This window comes from Scylla paramamosain, chromosome 16 (assembly GCF_035594125.1).
Source record: "Scylla paramamosain isolate STU-SP2022 chromosome 16, ASM3559412v1, whole genome shotgun sequence".
NCBI lineage: Eukaryota > Metazoa > Arthropoda > Malacostraca > Decapoda > Portunidae > Scylla > Scylla paramamosain.
The window spans coordinates 21758766-21767469 of NC_087166.1; the positions used below are offsets into that span (position 1 = coordinate 21758766).

General features: G+C 46.3%; 1 protein-coding gene across 4 annotated transcripts in view; it reads right to left on the reverse strand.

Moving 5' to 3' along the window:
* LOC135108141 (connectin-like) overlaps positions 1-3046 on the reverse strand; it is a 25284-nt gene extending 22238 nt beyond the window's left edge. Inside the window, exons 1-2 of one of the 4 annotated variants that reach the window (XM_064018862.1) lie at positions 2906-3013; positions 1562-1808 (exon numbers count right to left, since the gene is read on the reverse strand). The gene's annotated coding sequence lies outside the window, so the exon portion shown is untranslated. Of the gene's footprint in view, positions 1-1561; positions 2547-2905 lie in introns of those variants that run through there. The other 3 variants (XM_064018863.1, XM_064018864.1, XM_064018861.1) reach the window with 3 other exon arrangements.
* Positions 3047-8704: the final 5658 nt, after the last annotated feature.

Sequence of the window (8704 nt, forward strand, 5' to 3'; positions counted from 1 at the left end):
CAAACTGACCAACTAAATAACCAACAAACTAACCAAACAACCATCCAACCAACCAACCACCTACATACCAAACTACATAACTACATACCTACCTATCAAGCCAACCCACCTATCCATCCACCCACCCACCTATCCATCCAGCCACCCACCAGCCAACTCGATGATGATCAGGATACACGCCTGCACTGCCACAGCTGATAAGGAACACATGCAGGGCAGAGGCGGTCACGCCGAGACAAGGGACGTGACCATAGCGAGGCGTAAACCATTAGGCAGCACGTCAGCATGTGTGTGTGTGTGTGTGTGTGTGTGTGTGTGTGTGTGTGTGTGTGTGTGTGTGTGTGTATATGTGTGTTTCTTTGTTGAATTTTATTTAAATTTCGTAAAATGTCAATTTGTTTGTTTGTCTGAATGTGTTTTGTCTGGCACCTTGTTTGTTTGTTTGTTTGTTTGTCTATTTGCTTGCTTATTTGGCTGCCTGTCTCTGTCTGTCTGTGTGTTTGTCTGTCTGTATTTGTCTTTGCATGCTCATTTGTCTGTTTTCAGGTCTGTTTGTCTTTGTTCCCTGCCTGCCTGCCTGCCTGCCTGCCTGCCTGCCTGCTTGTCCGTCTGTCTATCTGTTTATTTTCCCGTTACTAATAACCACTACCAATTTTTTTTTTTTTTCCACGCCATCTGCCTCCCTGCCTGCTTATCTCTCCCTGTCAGTCTGTTCCCGTCCCTTGCGTAACGCCGCAACGCTTCATCTGTTCCCAGTCCACAGTCAAGGTGATAAAATACGCCTGTCTGTCCTTATTTTTCAGACCCAGCACGCCCACGAAGCAAGGGGAGGAGGGGGAAGGGAGGGGTGTTTTTTTTTTCACTATATAATTAGTAGCAACTAAACATGGCACGGTCTGGACAAAACAGAAAAAAAGGAAAAAAAAAAGGGTGTTGCAGTGCGTGCATCTTTTCTTAGACTTGATGTGATGTACAGTTGTGGCCAGAAGTACAGCAATGTGCCTTACTGACTTTCACTGTGTGTTTTACCTTCAGTCTCAAGTCTGATTCCCTGGTAGTCTCTTTACAAAACTTTAGAACTGATACACTTCAAAGTAGATCTGACCCCTGGTAAACGCGAATCAAAGTGGAAATAAGCACTTTCCAAAACTTTTATTTTGCTGATTCCTTTGTGGTGCAGTCTCCTTTACAAAATTCAACATCTGATACATTTTAAGCAGATCTGACGGCTTAGATTTTGCGAGGAAACGTGAACGGCAGTAGAAATAAGTACCTCCCTTAATTCTAGGTCTTCTGATTCCCTTGAAGTCTATTTTTACGAGTCTTGACAACTGATACACTTTAGGCAGATCTGACGGCTTAAAATTTGCGGGAAAACATAGTCACAGTGGAAATGAATACGCTTTGCTACTCTATGTACTGTGAGTGAATCTGCTGCTAAGACTATTCCGTATTCCGTATCAGTTCGTTCAGGTTCAGTCACTTCGTTCGCTGCCTCGGAGATGAAGATGTGTCGAGTACATACGAGTGCTTATCAATACGGTGCTGTTGCAATACTCACTCTTTTCCGGTGGTTACGTGGAGTTCCTAAAGACAAGTATTTATCACCAGTTTAATAAGACAATCCACGTTTAGTCCGGCAGTCCTCGTCGCTGATTGCTTGATGAATACAGCCTCTGCTTTTTTGGAATATGCGACTTTTCTGTTCACTTTTATTTCTTCCGGGAGAGGCAATTACATGGACTTTTATTTTATTTTACAGAGATTTTTTATTTTATTTTTCAGAGTCCAACTTCCTTTTAACTCAACTTTTAACACACACAGTGATTATTATACCTAAACATCAATGTAAACTTAATGCACTCTAAGATGTAAGCACTTTTTTTTCTTATGTCACTGAAATTAACACTGTCCGCGTGTATTCGTGTTTACTTCTGCCACTAAACTAATACAGTCTGATTAATGCTTCACACTTTTCCTTGTTCAGATCTCCGCGCAGCTCCCCGCGTGGCCAAGGACGGCGCCACTTTTGTGTGTGTATGTGTGTGTGTGTGTGTGTGTGTGTGTGTGTGTGTGTGTAAAAGCGTTCTACTTTGATCTTGCGTCAAATTTTCAAGAGCATTTTACCTATATCCTGTTTCAAGAGTTTTCAATGTGTTTCTATGAACGTTTCGTTTAGGTCCTGCTTCAACACTTTTCAACATATATCTGCTGTAAGAACGTTTTCCTCAGATCCTGTTTCAATAACTTTCAATATGTATCTGAGAATGCTTTACTCAGATCCCGTTTCAACAAGTCTTAACGTGTTTATGACAATGCTCTACTTTTCAGTGTATTTTTTGAGAACGTTTTACTTTTCAATGTGTTTTCCAGAACGTTTTACTTTTATCCTGCTTCAACGGTTCCCAGTCACAACACTGTCATTCAAGTCTCTGGGAGTAGCCATCCTTCATTGGGCAGCGGAACACACGGCGCTTTAAGGACCTTCATTCATATTCTCGTTTGCTTTTCATTCACTGTTATTATTTTCCCTTGTTCTTCATTTCCTACAGAACACTGACCTTAACTATGGAACCACTTCACTTTCACTGCAATTTAACTTAAACACTTCTTGTTTTCCAAAGTCGCATTTCCTCTCAGCTCCACACAACACTTCTGGCGCCACCTACAAACGCAAGACGCACTGTTCACCCACACACACACACCCTGAGCTATGCAAACGAAAAAAAAGAAAAAAAAAAAGAAACTCACTGTCACTGCAATTCAACGTAACCACTGTTGTTGTTTTCCACAGTCACATTGCCTTATAGCTCAACACAACACTTCTGATCACGCGAACAAACACAAGACTTCCTAATCATCCCCATACACAGCTGCCCCAACACACATCTAGCCCAACACACACCTGCTCCTCGCTGCCAGGTAAGACGCCGCCACGCGCACACAGGTGACACACAGGTTCCCTCCACTGGCAGCGCGGCGGACCAACACAGGCGACTCTCCTCTAAGCGGGAGGAGAGGAAAGTCTTGACCCGAAAGCCTCTGCTGCCCGTTCTCGCCCCTCCCGCCCAGCCCAGCCCCGCCCCCTGCTCTCTCCTCCCTCCCGCCCCCGCCAGAAATACCCCTGTACCTTGCGTCATGCTCCTGGTGCCCTACACTCTCTCTCTCTCTCTCTCTCTCTCTCTCTCTCTCTCTCTCTCTCTCTCTCTCTCTCTCTCTCTCTCTCTCTCTCTCTCTCTCTCTCTCTCTCTCTCCATCCCTCGCTCTCTCTCTCTCCATCCCTCGCTCTCTCTCACTCACCGCCTCAGCTAAGCTTATCTATTTTGTGTCTTCGTCTTGTTGAGTCTGTTTTATCTTCAGCCATCGCTAGGTTTTTATAATATCACTCATAAGTCTTCTTCTTCTTCTTCTTCTTCTTCTTCTTCTTTTGCCTTTCCTCCTGCTCCTCCATGTTCTTATTCCTTGTCTTGTTCCTTCACCTTCTCATTGTTGTCTCATTGTCTTCCTCTCCTCTTGTTCGTATTGTGTCTGTAACTGTAATTTTTTTTTCTCTCTCTCTCTCCTCTTCTCCTTTACCTTCACCTCTTCTGTCTTTATTTCCTTGAACTTTTCTGTCCATTTCTCCTCCTCCTCCTCTTCACTCGTGCCCATCAATACAGAAGCACGGGTCGGGAAGCATAAAGATCCTTATAAAGAAGTTAATTGCGAAGACCGTCTTAATGCACCCACCGGAGGAAGAAAAAAAAGAAAAAAATAACCACAAATAATATTACTAAACACGGAAAATAACATTCCCAAACGCCTTAAGTATGCACACAAAAAAGGAGGAAGGATGCGGCGCCGACACGCAAGGCTTCCTCACTGATGCTAAAATTATAAAAGAAAAACAATCGCGGATAAAAACTTTAATGATGCCTTGTTAACACATTTATCGCGCACATTACCGGATTTGTGCAACGCGATCCGCTCATTACCGTCCGCGCTGAGATACCGGCGCCGCGAGAGAGGGAGGGAGGGAGGAGGCGAGCGACGCGCAACACGACGCGGGAGTGACTGAGCGCGCCAACACGGGCAATAACAGATAATGACTTAATTGTGACACACTACCCAATCACGCCGCGAGATTTAAACTAGAAAAAAGAAGTGAAGTATCCATTAGGTGGCCGCGGCGAGGTCCCCAAGCGTAAATACCGCGTCCCCAGTCGGCCATATAGCGCGGCGGGGATCTGTAATTACCCACTACATTATGGAGGCAAAACATTTAATTGGGTTGCGGAGGTGGAGGCGGTGTCGTGGAGTGGCCGGTGCTGCTCTGACCCCTCCACCCATCTACCCTCCTCCACCCCCGATCCCTTCCACTCCTGACCTCTTCCACCCCCTGACCCTTGCTACCTGACCCTTTTCTCCACTCTCCCCGCCTCTCCCTCTGCTCTCTGCCCGGCCTCTCACCTGCTTCCTCGCTTTATCGCAGAATTAAAGCCGGCTATCGCTGCAGTGCAAGTCAGATCCCCTCTCCTGCATGTCCCCCTCCCGCTCCCCTGCTGCCCGTCCCCCTCCCCTGCTCCTCCCTCTCCCTGCATTCCCTCTATCTCCCCTACTCTCCTACACTCCCCTGCATTTCTTCCCTCTCCTACATGCAATCTATTCTCATCCCCTACATCCCTTCCTCTGCCTCCCTTCCCCCTTCCCTGCTTCCCTCTCCTTCCCCTGCACCTCTTCCTTTCCCTCCCCCTTCCCTGCATTCCTCCCCTTCCTCTGCATTCCCTTCATCTGTCTTTCCATGCATTTCCTCCCCTCTACCCTGCATCTCCTCCCCTTCCCCTGCATCTCTCCGCTCCTCCTCTATCCTCTCTCCCCATACAACACCTCTCGTCCCCTGCAACACTTCTCCCTACACCCCTACCCCGTCCACTGCCACCCCTCCTCTCACTGCCCCCTTCTTTCTCGTCCGCACTGGCCCGTGTTCCCTTTCGTTTAAATTATAATTCGCTTCTCAGCACAAAAAAAAAAAAAAAAAATATTCGTTTAAGAAATTATGATAATCAATTTCCTAAGCCGCTCCTCTCGCTGGGAAGACTCTGAGGAGAGGGGGAAGGGGGAGGGACCAGCGAGGGGAGGACAGAAGGAGGAAGGTTGGGGTAGGTATTATAAGCTACGGGAGGGGGGAGGGAGGAGAGCAAGGGAAGGGGGAGGCGAGAGGGAGGATGCAGAGGGGAGATGGGAGAAATGGGGGAGAGGGGGTGGGAGGGAGTGTAGATAGGTATTATAAGCTTATCCCAAGTTCAGTGTCCGAGGATTTACATGCATTGGCCGGGCGTCGAGTCTCGGCAGTGCGACCTGAGAGCAATTACTGATTATTAAGGACTACAGAGTGTCTTTCCGAGGCGAGGACAGAGATGAGGACAATGACGAGGACTGAGGTGGACAGTAACGAAGAGGACAGAGAAACTAGGATAGCGAAAGAACAGTAAAGCGAGGATAGCCGTGAGGACAGTGACGAGAACAGCAGAGGTAAGTCCAGTAGAGGCGAGAACAGGGGAGAACAGGGAAGTGAGGACAGTAGGGGTAATGACAGAGGACAGCGAGATGACAGCGAGTACAGCGGTAAGAACAACAGCGACAGGAAAACCAGTACAGAGACGAGAACTGGGATGACTGAGTGACGGCTTTTTCCTCCCCCCGCCGCAACGCTTTCCCTCCGGCCGCCACATCTGCCTCACTGGTAATTAGTTTCGTCCACAATGCGCGAAGGCGGCGACAGGGAAAGAGAGAAAAAAAAAAAAAGACGAGCACCACGACCACGACCACCACCACCACCACCACAGTAAAAAAAAAAAAAAAGTCAAATTAAATTGGTGTTTCACTTTAAATGAGGTTCGGGGGTAGGGAGACCAGCCAGCCAACTCAGTAATGCAAGACGTTTCACTCAGACAAAAGCTTATAGTGTGGGTCTTAACCTCGGGATTTCAGCGGCCATGAGGAAGAGGAAGAGGAGGAAGCGAGAAAGAGAGGGAGGTAGAGAAGTCAGATGATCCGGAGGGAGAAGAAAGGAAAGAGGGAGGAAAAGAAGGGAGGAAAAAAAGAGAGGATGAATAAAGGAGGGAGGAAAAGGGAGGGTGAGGGAGAGAAGTTAGGTGATCTGGAGGGAGAAGAAAGGAAAAATGGAAAAAAAAGAGAATGAATAAGGAGAGAGAGAGAGAGAGAGAGAGAGAGAGAGAGAGAGAGAGAGAGAGAGAGAGAGAGAGAGAGAGAGAGAGAGAGAGAGAGAGAGAGAGAGAGAGAGAAATTAGATGATCCTGACGGGGAAGAAGAAAAAAGAGGGAGAAAAAGAAGAGAGGAGAAAATAAAGACGATGAATAAGGAAAGGAGGAAGAGAGAGGGAAGTCAGATAAGATAATCCAGAGGGAGAAGAAAGACAAGAGGGAGGAAAAGAGATGAAGAGAAAGAATGAAGGCCTTTTTTTCTCTCCCTCTCTTTTTGTTCTCTCTCATCAACGTAAGCGATTCCACTGCAGGACGAAGACATCTCTCACTGCTTACTGGGAGGGGAGATTAAGTCATGCTACAAGCCACCTGCCCGCCACGCTGGTTTAGAGAGTTGTGGCGGGATCAACGGGGCCTTAATGCAGCTGAGGATAAGGGAACTGAAGAGATGGAAGGGAAAAAGAAGAGTGCCATTAGGAAAGCAATATAGCCATAGATGCATTAACGGGAGAGAGAGAGAGAGAGAGAGAGAGAGAGAGAGAGAGAGAGAGAGAGAGAGAGAGAGAGAGAGAGAGAGAGAGAGAGAGAGAGAGAGAGAGAGAGAGAGAGCAAACCACAGAGGAAATAGGGCTACTGAAAACAATGAACAGTGAAAAAAGAAGAGAAAATACAAGGATGCAGTAAAAAATGAAGCAGAGAGGGATAAGAAAGGTAAAATAAGTAAGGAAGGGGAAGTAGCAGAGGTTAGAGAGACCAAGGTAAGGTATGGGAGAGACGGGGAACAGGTAAGGAAGACGAGAGAGGCAAATGTAAAGCTAGAAAAAAAAAAGTTCAGGTAAGTCAAGTTAGTTAGGTCAGGGAGGTGAGGAAGGAAAGAGAGGTAAGATAGAGTAATGGAAGTTAGACAGTATAGAGAATGTAGAGAGACATAAGGTAAAGGCTAAAGGAAGCAAGGGTGATATAGGATGTAGAGGAAGTAAAGAACAAAAACAACACCAACAGTGAATTCAGAAATAAGGGATAAAAAAGATAAAATAAAATAAAAAATAAGGGAGGTATCTGGTTTCTCTTACCTCACCCTAACCCGTCCTTCCAAGCCAGACGATAATGGAAGCAAGGGTGATATTGGATGTAGAGTAAGTAAAGAACAGAAAAAAAACACCAACAGTGAATTCAGAAATAACGGATCTAAAAAAAAAAAAAATTAAGGGAGGTATCTAGCTTCCCCCTGGTTTCTCTTACCTCACCCTAACCCGTCCTTCCCTGCCAGACGGTAATGGAAGAAAGGGAGATATTGAATGTAGAGTAAGTAAAGAACAAAAAAAAAAAAAAAAAAAATTAAGGGAGGTATCTAGCCTTCTCCCTGGTTTCTCTTACCTCACCCTAACCCGTCCTTCCCTTCCAGACGGTAATGGAAGCAAGGAAAGTATAGAACACAGAAAAAGCAAAAAATAAAAAGATCAACTGTGAACTTAGAAATAAGAACACAAAGAGATTCAAGGAGTGCCCAACTTATTCCTGCTTTCCCTCTTGCCTCAACCTCTCTTCCCCTGCCAAGCGGTAATGGCGGCAAGGAAGGTATGGAATATAGAAGAAACAAAGAAAGCCTAAAAATATCAACTGTGAATTTAAAACTAAGGGAGGACTAAAAGAGCTAAGGGGCATCCAACTTTCCCCCTTAGTTTCATTTCCCTTACCCTGGTTAGGTTAGGTTAGGTTAGGTTAGCCAGTGGAAGCAAGGAAGGCATAGAACTTACAAATATAGAAGGAAAGAAATAGAAAAATCAGCTGAATTCAAGACATAAGGATCTAATGGAGGCAGGGATATCAAGACAGTTAAGGGAGTATTCATGTTTCTTCCCTGCTTTCCTCTCACCCTGCCCCCTTCCCTGCCAGGCGCCGCGGGGTGGGTTGGGAGGAACGGTTCGGTGTTACATAAAGCAGGAACAGCAGGGTTTTAGCTCGGCAGTCCTGGGGCGGCGAGGCGTTGGCAGCTGACCTTCATCTGCCTTCTGCCACCCTGGGAAAGGTCAGTGTGTGTGTGTGTGTGTGTGTGTGTGTGTGTGTGTGTGTGTGTGTGTGTGTGTGTGTGTGTGTGTGTGTGTGTGTGTGCCTCTCTATTTTATCTGTTATCTCTTTGTTGTAATCTTTCTATCTGATTTAGGTTCTCTCTCTCTCTCTCTCTCTCTCTCTCTCTCTCTCTCTCTCTCTCTCTCTCTCTCTCTCTCTCTCTCTCTCTCTAAACCTATTAAGTCTATCTATACACATCGCCTCACTTCTATCTATCTTTGACTTCTATTACACTCTCCCTCCCTCACCTCCTCCCTCTTTCTCTCTCTTTCTCCCTCCCTCTCCCTCCCTGTCATCTAATTATCCCTTCCCCTCTCCCCTCTGTAACTTCCTCCCTCTCCACCCTGATTTCCTCCATCCCCTTCATTCCCCTCTGCTCCTCCTCCTTCATTCCTTAACACTGATCACCCAATCCCCTTTTCTCCATGACT